Source organism: Camarhynchus parvulus, chromosome 9 (assembly GCF_901933205.1).
Source record: "Camarhynchus parvulus chromosome 9, STF_HiC, whole genome shotgun sequence".
NCBI classification, from domain to species: Eukaryota; Metazoa; Chordata; class Aves; order Passeriformes; family Thraupidae; genus Camarhynchus; species Camarhynchus parvulus.
The window spans coordinates 1-13,430 of NC_044579.1; the positions used below are offsets into that span (position 1 = coordinate 1).

The 13,430-nt window shown below is 43.9% G+C and overlaps 1 long non-coding RNA gene across 1 annotated transcript in view; it reads right to left on the reverse strand.

Annotated features, from left to right (window-relative positions):
- Positions 1-3,261: 3,261 nt before the first annotated feature.
- The window catches only part of LOC115906857, a 40,379-nt gene continuing 30,210 nt past the window's right edge, over positions 3,262-13,430 (reverse strand). The window contains exons 2-4 of the long non-coding RNA XR_004060958.1: positions 5,402-5,539; positions 4,106-4,158; positions 3,262-3,738 (exon numbers count right to left, since the gene is read on the reverse strand). This is a non-coding gene — a long non-coding RNA (uncharacterized LOC115906857). The remainder of the gene's footprint in view (positions 3,739-4,105; positions 4,159-5,401; positions 5,540-13,430) is intronic.

A 13,430-nucleotide genomic window follows, 5' to 3' on the forward strand; every position in this document is an offset into this window, starting at 1 on the left:
CATTTCATTTTCCAGTTCTACTACATTACATTTCATTTTGCACTTCTGCTAGAACTGCATGTCACCAGGTTTCAAATACCCTTCTCAGTCCCAGCAGCCTGCTTGAAGGTGCTGTGTCTTTATCAGACCATCGATGGTCCTTCTGAAATGTGAGTCTCCCTGGCTGCACCCAAACTTTATGCTTGAAGAGCATTCCTAAGTAAAGCAGATTGGGCCTTTGGGGAAGAAGGGGCTGCAAAGCATTTCCTAAAGCATTTTCTACTCCAATTTCATTGTGAGGAAATACACCTGAAGGATGATGCAGGGATTAGGGTTGAGACAAAGATGAGTTTGGTGGGTCAATTTTACTTTGAGAGCTTGAGAAGCACAGGAAGCCCAAGTGATGATCCCAGAGGGTTGAACACAGAGGTTTCACCCTCCCAGATATACAAGGGCCTTAACCTTAAAACCACTGCTCTCAGCACGGAGCTGTCTCAATGCTGCATTAATGTTTTCTCCTCTTTGTGCATGTGTAGAATTGAAATCCCTCCTGGGAAGGAAGCTTATTCCAAGTAAATTCCTAAACAATAAGCTGAAAAAAACCCTGAAATGTTCTTTCCCTTGATTTGCTACTCCCTGCCAAATGCACGTGCATGCCAGGTCTTGAGCCTGGTACTGGAGCTGAGCCTTGAAGGAGGAATTGTCTACACAAGGCTTCTCCTTCAGTTTTGGGATCCAGTGCTGATTGCAACCAGGTCTGGTGAGAGAAGCGATCATAAATACACCACGTTTCTGTGTGGCTCATGAAAAATGTAAAGCAGGTTTGGCCCAAGGCAGGTGTTGTGGTCAGATCCTGTCTGGTCTGCATGGAGTTTTTGGTCTCTGGGAACCTCTCGTGTGGGGCAGGAGTTCATGTTGCAGCATTTCCTGCTGGGCTTCACTCCCAGATCCTCCAGTAAGGATATCTGAGGGTTATCTGGCTGCACTGGCCAAAGATGCCCTGCTAAGACACCTTCTCCTTCAATTCTTTCAGGTCCCATCAGCTTTCATAGCCGTGTATATTCTTAAATCCTTTGACATTCGAAACACTGTTCCCCTGCAAGGCCTTCTCCCAAATCCCAGCTTCTCAGAAGGCCCAAGGGGACAGGGTTGGCCAAGGGTGGAGCTGTTCTGGGTTTGTTGGTGGTGCCTTGTAATGAACAGTGTGTTCAGAGCTGCTCTGCTGGTTCTGCCTATCATTTTGACAGGGAAGGAGTGTGCTGGGATATGATAAATCACTAAATTGTCACTTCTAAATGCTGCTTGCAATGAAAACATTGTGTATAAACCCTCCTAAATGGTGTTAAATTTGTCTGCTATATTTCTTCCCTCGCACCCCACCACTGCTGCTCTAAGTATGATCCCTTAGTAGCTCAGTCTTTCTTTGTGTTTTGTTCGACATTTATGCCCACTTTCCCCAAAGCTCTGGGGATTCTTTTTAAAATATGATATTGATTTTTTTCTTGGTTTAAAAAAAAACCTGAAATACACACACACACACAGACACACACACACACACACAGACACACACACTAAAGAAGCAGGTCTCCATGGCTCAGCCCTGAGTGGTGAAGGAAGAGCAACAGGAAGGGTGGTTTGTGGTGCTGGAGAAAGTCTCTGCAAGGCTTAAAGGAGCATCCCATTTCCACAGATGCCTTTTCTTTTTTATAATGGGTTATGGTGCTGGGAAGATCTGGAAAGAGTGCAAGTCCCTCATTCCAGTTTGGATGTCTTGTTTTAGGAAATGTCTTCTTTCAGCTCTTGAAGAGCATTGTTTTGGATTCATCCTCACATCCTCCAGTCTTGGTGGCTCTGTTGTTTTTTTGTTTCCCTTTCTCTGCCCTTTTCCCTGCCCTCACTCCCCTGATGGCTGCAGGGGATGTGATTCAGGCACTCATCACTGCTCTGTGGCTTCTTTACAAAGCTAAAACTGACTGGGTCTTTCACCCTCCTCTCATAGCAGTGGTGCAGAGTGAGGCACATCTTAGGGTAGGGGTTTTATCTGTTGTTTTATCTTCTGGTTTGATGTTCAACACATAAGGCAGAACTCCAAGCCCCTGCTCACCATGTCAGGCTAGGCTGCAGGGGAGCTCATTGACAGCAACACAGTCAATGCACCACAATCACAATCAATCTGATAGAAAAAAGGTTTAAGGCCTCTAACAGTGCCATGGTGACTGAGCTGAGCCCAACCTGGGTCTAGCTTAATCCCTGATCTGTGTAAAGCCCTCTTCTGTGCTTTCCTGAGGCTGGGACAGCTGGAGAGGTTGCTCTCCATGAGCACAGGATGGCAGCTCTGGGCTGAAACTCGCTGAGCTGCTACCTCCCCAGCACGTGATGGGGTTGTGAGGGATTTAAAAGAAAAAACATTACAATGTCTTTGTCAGTCTTCCATGCTCACTTAAGCTGGCTGTTGGTGATTTGTAGTATTTTTTAAATTAAAAACCAAATGCTTTCCCTTTATAAGTAAATATGCTATGAAGAGGGCTTCAAAGGAAAGATGATTAGTTACTATCCAACTGTGGCTAAATTCATTGGTTGATGGTCCATATACTGCATTTTTTAATGTTACTGATACCTGATACAGGCCATTCCCAAGCTGTTTGATAATTATTTATCAGCCATCTGCATCGGCATCATCTGCATGATCAGTGATGGCCAAACAGCAGGAAAGAGAGAAAGGGGTTAAGCTGTAGGCAGGAAAGGGAAGGCAGAAACCAAGCAGCAAACTCTCGGGGTCGGCTGCTTGTTCTCTGCCCCCGAGGTGAGTTGGGTGGTCCAGGGAGCGACCCCAGGCTCTGAAGAATGAGACTGGACTCTCTGTTGTTCGGTCTTCAGGTTGTTTATTAAGTCTTATCTACAAAATTTTCTCCCTGGCAGACAGAGGTCTGACCAGCAAGGCAGCCACGACGCTCTCCGACCGCTCCCAAGGCTGCACTGTCTCTTATACCACAAACTACGTATATCATATTTACCTTTACCTTCCAATACCTATCACCCATGTTGGACAGTGCACCTCTATTCTAAACCAATCCCCAAGTGCTAACATCACAGCAGAAGATGGAGGCCAAGAAGAAGAAGGAGAAAGGCTGGACACACCCAGTTCCCTCCATCTTGCCTCCTGAACCCCCATACCAAAAAACCCAAAATCTTCTTTTCCAGCCCGTGATAATTTCACTATTATTCTACCTAAACTGTTGTGGCTTGCTGATCTTCATATAAGGTTGGTAATTTGCTCCATGGGTCATAATCAAAACCACAGGTGTCTTGGGCTCTGTGACAGGGTCTCTGAGACCCCTAACAGGGGTCCTGGTGTCCTGGACAGCCAGAGGTGTGTCCTGGGTCCTGACAGCAAACAATTGGCACCTGGGCTCCATTGAAGACTAAAAGTGGGAAAAAATGGCTTACTTGAAAAATCTGCCTGTTGTGTGTGCAGTCTCCAAGGGGAAACAAACAAACCCATTCAAAGGAAGGGGAAAAAAAGGCAAAGAATTAAAAAATCCTTGTGCTGTTGTGCAGAATTGGGGGCTTTAACTCTTCCCAGTCTCTTCCCAGTATCAGGCAGAAATATTTTTATAACCAAACCATCTCCCTTTTTAAAGCATTTAGTTGGATTGAGTAATTTCTTAAGTCCTCCATCATCAGGACCAGTTTGGATTTGGCAGCTCAAACACCAAAGCTCTTGGCAAGGCCAGGACAAGTTCAGTGGTTCTCCCCATCCTGAAAGAGAGGAGAAAAGGGAAGTTAAGCTCACTGCAGAATCAAAGACTCCTGCATTTCATCTTTTGGCTTGGATTGCTCACCATGGAGTTTTAGCCATAAAAGAAGGGGAGGTGGCACCAAATCAAATTAAAAAGTGCCCTTTCCCAGTGTTTTTATTCCAGACATTCAAAGGAAGCTCATTTTTCTTCTAGCATTCTTTCCCTAATTTTAGCAGAACCATTCTCATCCCAGACCCCACTCCTCAGTTGTTCAATCCTTTGGCACTGGATCTGGACAAAGGAAGGGACACATCTGCGTCACAGGAAAGCACGGAGAGAAACCCTCCAAAACTGGACAGAGAAAAATGAAATGCAGGAAGACTTACCTGCAGCTGGATGCTCTTTGCACTGGGCTTCCTTTAAAGGAATGGATTTGCTGCTAAGATGCAACCAGGAGAAGGTGGGATGGAGATGAGGAGTCAGACAGGGAATAGCCAGTGAGATGCAGGGCCCAGGAACATCGAGGATGGAGAAGAGAAGGAACAGGGATTATTCTCCTTGTTTAGATCCATCAGTGCTGGGAGCTCGGGAAGCACACGAGGGTACCAGAGGGATGCTGGGCAGGAGCAGGACAACTCCAGGATAAGGGCAAGCTGCTCCCACTCCAGGGCTGGGCCAGGGAAGGAGGGGAATTATTTCTCTCCCCTTTCCAGTGGGATGCAGGTGCCACCCCATGCAGAGGCAGGAAAACTGCCTTGCAATCAAGTACAAAACCTGCCTGGCAAGCCCAGGATGCCAGCAGCCATTTCTCCTGGATTTTCTGCTTACAGGCATTTTAAGCTTGCTTTGTCTCAAAAGCACATTTTATGCCAAGGGCATTCCCATTTCTTTTGGATCCTGAACAGAGGTTTGGAAAGCTGACTTTGATGAGTGAACTGTTTCCTATTTTTATCTGTGTTAACCTGGAGTTTCCCTTGGCACCAAAATCAGGGGGTGAACCCAGCCCTTGAAGGGCCATAAGATCCTAACTATTCAATCCCCAATCCCCTCAGCATTGCCTTGTAGAACGTTCTCAGGGTTAATTTAGCAGACCTAAGGGTTTGGCAAGTTCAGGATCAAAACAACCAAAAAAATCGTGAAAAAGAAACTGAACTGAAGCTGGCTAAAAGCTGATGACTCATTACAACAATTCAGTGAAAAGGAGGCAGGAAGAATGGAGAAAAAGTTAGTGAAGGCTCCATCATAACTCCTGGGATCAGTCAATGGGCTGAACCTGTCTTCTCCCCCATAGGAATGCCTGTTGGGTTAGAAATGCACTCTGCCTGCTGAATATTTTTACTGGGGACTACAGCTTGTCTGGATATTGCTTTGAATAAGCTTTTGCAGTCAAATACTGACAGATACCATCACCAAGAATCCCTGAACTTTAACCTGTCACAATTTTATATTTATAAAGAGTATAGTTCCATAAACTGTTCCATAAAATTCCAAAGTGGGACTCCTTCATGGATGCTAGCAGTTGCCAGCAGCAGGTAACATATTCAAATAGGAAGTCCTACTGAGGGGTCATAAAGTGGGAAGACCTGTTGAGGGGTGTCCATTATGCTCCTGACCTATTTCCATGCGTATCAGCCAGACTTCCCTCCAATCCAGCAGGACTGTTTAACAAAGGGTCCCCGTACCAGGATGCTGACAGACTCGTCAGTCACAAGGTCTCAGCTAGCAGCTTTCCTGGGGCACTGACAGCTGGGCAGCTTGTTCTTCCTGGGATTTCTTGAGCAGCGACAGTGCTCCATAAGCGCTTCTCAAGTAATAGCCTCCTGTGAAGGACAGCAAGGAAAGAACTTCTCAGAATGGCCCCAGTCACAAGTACAGGCAGTTTTCTTTGAGATACCTAAATATGCACAGAGAAGCACCCAGCCACCCACATAGATATGAGAGAGAGTTCCTGTATTCTATTGCCAAAATATTTACACACAAAAGTAAAACAGCTCACTGGCTTGCAAAACACTGGAAGGTATGTTCTCAGCTGCTCAGAGAGATGCAGTGGTTGCATGTGCTCCATATTACACAGCAGTGCCCATGGCTGGTTCCTCTCGTGCTGAGGAAAGCTGACTCCTTAAATGACTCCTGAATGCTTACTCTCCACTCTTGGAACACCAGCTTTATTCTAAACAATTTCCAAACACTGTTTTAGTTTCTTCCCAAGCTCTGGAGGTGGATGAAATAAACATGGCTGTTCAAACAAAGTAAGACAGTCCACCAGTGTTCATCAACTTGAAAGCAACCACCCTCAGTGGCAATAAAGCAACAACTGAGTGTGAGATCTGTACTCTAGAATCATCCCAAAGAATTGCCTTTGTTTTTAAAACAACAACTGATCTGTCACCTTCTTAGCATTCCCCATAACATCCAACTAGTTCAGGAGATGGTGTGTACAGTTGTGCATACTCCACCTTTATTACAGGGGTAGAGAACAAATTAAAGCCACAACAGAGTTGCCAATGTACAAAAGAAGCAGCAGGAGTCTCAAAGGGAGGTAACAGTCCTCAGCAACCAGGAGAAACAAAAGACATGCTGTCTGCTTTTCTTTTTAAAGTCAACTATTTGGGTGGGAGTGTCCAGGTAAGACGTAGCATAGTCTCTTCAGAGGTATTCAGATGCATTCTATGCCCACAGTAGTATTTTCTGTTTTACTGACAGCATCCCCTCTCAGTCTTCAGCTTTGCAACAAGATTAACACATAAAATTCATGCAAGACCCATTAGACAAATTTGACAATACCTTACAGTTGAAATGCACAACACCAAAGCACTGAACATTTTTTTTCTGTACAGTAGAACTGAGCTAGTGCAAATGACAGGCCCAGTCAATAGACGGCCTTCCTTTGCTGCATTCAAAACATGACAATAGTCCAGTAAACCTTTCTGCTTTTCAAACGTGTTCATGATCTCCAGCTTCACATCTCAAGTATCTTCCACACTAAGATTCCTAACAATGCACTCAAGGATGCTCTGTACCCCAAGCAAGGTACAGACTAGTGCCAAATTGGAGGAATCATGGCATTAATTCTCTCAGGCATACCGGCATGCAAGAGGATATAGCAATTTCAGAAAGCCAAGATACAGCAGGAACAGGAAACCTCCCTTTTGATTGCTCACTACAGGGGTTTCTGGCATAGAAACCACTGAAATGGACTCCACTGAGCCGCAACACAAAGCTGCTCACAGCAGGCAAAGGCAAGAGGTGCACACAGCACCAAGAAGCAGCACCTGGACTTCGCTGAACACAACTTTACCGAGCTCCAGAGGGGATGACGTTTGGGAACAATCGTTGCTGACTGGAAGCAATTCAGGCCCCAGAAGCAACAGGAGACTATGAATGCCTGGTGGCAGCAGCGCCACAGCTGTGCGATTTGCACTCTGGGCACTGTGACCCCACAAGGGCAGGACAAGCACGAGGCGGCGGCACCCAGGGAAGGCGTGAGGTCCCGGCTGCGGTACGGGACGGCGGCACCGAGCGGAACAAGCCGCGCCGTGCGCGCGGCGATGGCGGAGCACTGCGCGTGCGCAGCTGCGGCCGCTCCCTGCACGCCGCGGCTCTCCCGAGTCAGCATCACCTCCCGTCAGCCAGAAGGTGGAAACAGCGAACTGCCCCAGACACAGCTCCCCCCCGCCCCGTGCGCATGCGCAGTAACACTGTGCTGCGCGCGCGCCGCTCTCCGTGTCGTCGCTCATCCCTTTGCTTTTTTGAGTCCTACCGCATTTTTGCTGGGTGTTTTTACGTTTGAGGAGTTTTAGTACTGCTTTTTAATTGCGCATGCACGGCGTTGCAGAGTTCGCGTGCACGGGTGGGATTCTCTGTGCTGCACACTATATGCAGCGTTAACGAGCAGAAGAGCCCAGCCCGTGCTTACGTTTGGGAGGAGCGCAGCAATGCACAAGATGGACGTTTCAAACAAGGCAGGTCAGTGTAGTGCAAACAACCCGGCAGGCTGAGGGTGGCACAGAACAAAAGGCTACTGCACACACAGTAGCAGAAGTCAGAATTGTAACGTGGAAAAATATGCTCTCTTTCTCACCCCCAACACAGGAGCGCAGGATGGACGTCCTGGAGCACATCCAGCAGAGCACCAAGGAGCTCTGCAGGAGCCACAGCCCTAAATACTCACGGTGGCACCGAGCATCTTTGCATCCTGTCAACCTCACCACTCTTAACTGGCCCCAGGATGGCATGAGGCACTCAGTTCTGAAGCTTGTTCCCATTCACACGCGGATCTGTCATCACTGGCTTCATTAGGGAGATCTCGGCCCACACTCATTCATTTTTCCTCTAGTAAGGACGCACATAACTTAGGAATTAATTCAGAACTCAAGTGTGCCTCTGACTGCTCTGAATGCAGAAATAATCATCTTGAACCAGAACTCCCTCTGGTTCAACACACACACACGCTCCCATTCCCTATAATACTCCAAATGTGTCTTGCATACTGAAAATCCATATAGAGTTGACAGACATTCACATGCACACCAGGAAAAAAAAAGGTAGATCAGCTATCCTTCTACTGCCTATTCATCATGCCCAGAAATAGATCCATGGTATATTTACCAGAAATGTAAATGTATGAGCACATAGTTTTGAATTTAAACATGCTGAAAAAACGCCATTGGATGAAAATTAGGCTAAACGTTCTCCAAAACTGGCAACCTTTAGGCTTAATTCACGAGGTCTGATAGGTCTGATCAAGAAACCTACATAACCAAAATGTGCATGTGAATGGAAAAAAATGAGAGAAGAGGGGAAAAAAAAAAAAAAAAAGGGAAGGGAAGAAAAATGGCAATAGAAATGTCTAATTTAAATGCAGTAAAAATCAATCCTGGATGTTTCTTTCCTCTTAAGACTATTGTAAAAGGCAACAACCTGAAGGTAACCACTAATCCCATAATTACAAATTACCAGAACTAAACTGTAACCAGTAAAGAATTTTGTTATTGATTGCAGATTACAGTTCTATGGTCTGAACAACTCTGTGATGTTGGGAAATTAATTACGGAAAAATAAAATCACTTCCCCCTCAGAATAATCCTACTGATGGTGGAAAAAGCACTGCTGGGTAAGGTTTTCAGTAATTATGTTCAGTAATATGAATCTTGGCAAGGAGTATTGTACTCATTTAGCTTTGAGTTAATCTAATGAGAGGGGAAGAAAAGAGAGGAAGCACCTACTTTCAGTGTCTTCCATATGTGCCAGAAGAGTTCTTGCAAGTTAATAACTGGAAACGAGGCAGAAAGAAAGTAGTTTAAAAGTTGCAAAGGTATCCGCAGAAATTTGCAACAAGCTAGCAAAGTTCTCTTCCCTTTTTACATCCCAAAACTTCATGTCAGATCTTGGTTATCCTAACCCATTTGCCCAACTGAAAAAAAAAATTGCAAAATTTAATATAAATCCCCATAAATTAGACTTCAAATTGCTATTGCACAGTTATTTCAGCTGTGAAATGTTTCTGGTAGCAGCTTGTGACATCATGTTCTACAGTCTGCTTTTTAGTCACCATAACTGCCAACCAGCTCACTGCTTAGGCTCAAAAGGTGTGACTAACAAACCCCTGTAGAGTTCAATAAGTTCTTAACTCCCACAACAAACTCCATAAAGATGCTGGCTCAAAAGCCACACCACTAATACCTAAAGGTGGTGACTAGCAAGCCACAAGACACCATTAAGCAAAGGTGCTGTCTCACAAACCATAACACGCTTCCACAAGCTCCCCCACTTGAACAAGAGTTCAGTACAGCATAAAATATGATAGCTGTACTTTGCTCAGGAAAAGCATGAGAACAAAACAAAGAATTTCATCAGTCCTTAGATCCTAGGGTGCTCCTGCTGTGTGAATAGTCCGAAGCTGAGATTGCAAGACAAAGGAAGAGAAAGAAAAAGAGAAAGGAGGAAAAAAGAGACAAGAGGAGCAAGCGGGCCCAATCTGCTCCCTTTTATAGTTAATATGATGCACGCCTCTCGGGCAAACTCGATTTTTCACACAATTCTCACATGCACAGCCAGCCCTTTGAGCCCTCAAGGGAGTGAGTCGGTGGCGGGGGCATGGAACTGACCACTCGTATCAGGGTGGAGCAGGAAGTTGGCTCAGAACACGCTGCCCCACCTCTGCAGGACCCTCTCCTCTGATCACCTTTCCTGTAGCAATATTCAGAATGTTTGAGACAAACCATGTTTAGGTCTGGTCCTCTACAGCCACAAATCAAGGAGGAGAGCAACTTCCTGGGCATGGTGAGGTAAATTGAGACCTGACACCTCTTTTTTTTTTTTTTTCTGTATTATACAAGATTTCTTGAGGATTAAGGCAGCCTCTTCCGCCTTTTACTTGTCAGTCTGAATACAGCATATGCAACTTAACTGCATAAATCATGAATAAAACTGAGAAATGCATTACTGTGAATTGAGTTACATTTCCCCTGAAATCTTAACAGTATGCACAGAAAGCCAAGAATGAAAATACAGAACAGCATTGGTTTAAGCACAGCTACTCTTCTGTGCAACATTTTAACCACATCTAACATCCTTAAGTTGTATCAAATAATTTAACCAAATCTTGCACAATAAACATGACAGTGGTCAGTATTTAAAATAAAAGCAAGAACAGCTGAATGCTTTTCAAAGCAAAAGGAAAATCTTTTTGACAAAAACATCACACAGCAACATAACAAGAAGGGTTACAAAAGATAATTCATCCTCATCAACAGTGCTTTCTCGGTCCATTCTTAAACATAGCTGCACTCGAATCTTTGGTCATTGAAATGAGATTTATGAGGATAGATTCTGGTAGGAGCTTGTGACATCACCTCCATGTTCTACAGTCTGCTTTTTAGTTCAGCATCAAAATCTTGCATAGGCTTCAACACAAATGAAGCTTTGACAACTGATGTCATCTGAAACCAGCTAATGGACTCTGTCAATGTTGCATACCAAATCCAATACACAAGGAATAAAGTTTGAAGAAAAGAGTAAAATTCTAAATTTCTCAAAGAACATGTTTCAATTCTTACAAAGAGCAATGGCTGGGGAAGTTCTGGAGTGGTCATATGTGCTGTCAAAAATTGTATCATCTCCTCTGCCTCCACACACATGGACAGAAGTTACCCCTCTGTGTGGGATACATTTTATACCATGTATGTCATTACAGGGTGGCTTGAAAGCACTTTTTTCCTGAATTTTTACAGTTCTAGAGGCAGCACTGTTATTGACACAGGATAGCCTCTTTACCAAAATGAAAAAGGAAAGATTCAGTTCTCAGTAAAAGTATGATTTTAAAAGTGACTATGTCTGTGCACGTCAGTTTTCAGACCCATACCTTGGCTGAGCAAATGAACACTTAGGAAAATCTAAGAAGAATGTTCAGATGTTTAAAGATTTACTTAGAGACAGATAAGAGGCATACTTGTTTCTTGTTATTTCAGCCATTAGCACAAGAAAGGTAATGTTATCTAAGTACTGAGGGTTTTTAGCATCGTCTTAAAAGCAAGTGCAACGTAAGATGTGCTGCATATAGACCCACCAAGAACTGTTTCAGCTAATTCCATTCCTTTATTGGAAAATGAGAAGCAACTCTGTTAAGGAAAGATGGAGCAGAAAAATCTAATTGAAGCAAATTGGGATGTAAAGTATCATGCAGCCTTAGTGGCTGTATGCCAGTCCAAGCGAAACTGCTGACTGTAACTCCCTCTTACATATTGCAGTCCAATGGGTTCCTAGCAAAGTCTTGCTATAAGGAGGCTCAGCTAATGCTCGTCTTGTTTTCCACAAGTCTTCAGGGCAGGTTTCAAGAAATACTGCCAAATAGCCATACCTAAGAAAGCACTCTAACATGTCTTCAAACTTCTCCCCCAGATAATTTGTAGCTTTCTTATTCTCTCAGCATTGAAGCCTTTTAAAAATTCATCTCACTTACTGTCCCTGATTTTCAGCCAAAGTCCCTGATTTTCTCTCCCCGCTTCACTAGATCATTGTCATCTCCTTGCCAAGAACCCAGAAGAAACATTGTTTTTATTTTTGCAGGTTTCTTCTGATTCTAAAAACTCTTCGGAGCTGAAATTCTTTTCAGCCTTTTGTGCCTTTCAATTTCACTTATTCTCATTTATGCTATGCCCTTTTCCTTTTTTCTTTCAAGCTTTCCTGTCCTTTACAATCCTTTTCTTTACGGCTTTTCCTGCATTCTCCCTCACTATATAGATGCAGAGAGAATGGTTTTTGCCCCACCGCAAGCCCAGCAACCAAGTCTCTGCCCATGTAGTTCAGCTGAGCTACATCGTTATTTGGTCTGGCTACTCTCTTCCATTCCATAATAAAAGAAGTCAGGGAGCTAGGTGACAGCCTACAGCAAATATCATCTGCTGGTTTTGTTCTCTGTCTTTTCTGAAAAGGAACACTGAGAAATCTAAATAGAGAGTTTCAGCTGAAACTGTAAGGGCAAAAGGTAGAGCGAGATGTATGTCTCCCTGTGATTAAAACTGGGGCCACTTTTAAACCAATATTAAAATTTTCCTGGTGCAATGTCCTAATATCCTGAGTCATTCAAAGACTGCAGCACAGCAATATAATTCCAAGATTCCTCAAAATTCCAAGAGACGTCAAAATAAGGAAACACTTCTGGTTTGATAATATAAAGGATACCTTTATCATAAGTGTTTGTCACTGAATGTATTCTTAGCAGACTCAGTTGAGTGAAATGAATTTTCAAAGAGTACAAATCCTGCAGTGGAGTCCCAACAGAAAGTTGAGAAAAGCAGATAGAAGAAAAACAACATTGGAAATCTATATGACTTATGCCTTATGCCCACTTTACTGGTTTGATCTGATAGAAATGGTCTGGCAACCAAGAAGGGCTGGAAACAACCTCAGTGGGGGCCCTCACATGAGCGCACGTGTTTGCTTGTCCAGGTTTATTCATAATGTACTTGAGAACCGAACTAGGGTCACCTAGCTGCTGCCAGGAGTTGGTGACAGATGATCTGTACAAATACTGAGAGCCTGCCTGGTCAAATGTTAATAAAGGTTTGTTCTTTTACAGGAGGTTTACTCCTATAAATAGTGTGATTGAATAAACAGTACTGAGCTTTAGAAAACCTGGGATTGTCAATAACCTTGTTGCTGCAAAGGAGAGAAACAAAGCTGTAGAAATTGCACTAATTACTCCTCTTATATCCCAGAATACTTCAGAAGAATGCATGATGGAAGGCAAAAACCACAAGCTTCAGTCCCACTAAGCTCACCAGCATACAGCCAAAGGTCTAAGTATCAATGAATATGCATAAGGAGACAAAAGGTGAGAAATGCACTTAGACCAGAAAGTGATACCAAGATCTGTTACAAAAGCTACATGGCCTTGGAAATGTTTCTGCCTTCACAATGTGCAGAGTAAGACATTCCTATATTAGGGGTTATGAAGATCAGCATTTCTGGCCTGCTTCCTTATATGGTAAGGAATTGTAAGGCTTTGAAGAGGAAACATAAAATACAATAGCTCTTAAATCAGTAAAACTCATGTCATTGCTCTTTTCAGTATGCATTCAAGTTTTTCTTCGTTCATGTTCTCATCCCTCAAAAACTAATTGTTAGATTTGCAGATAATCATAGAATGTCTTGGGTAGAAGGGATCTGAAAGATCATCTGGTTCCAACCCCTGCCTTGCTTCCACCATGG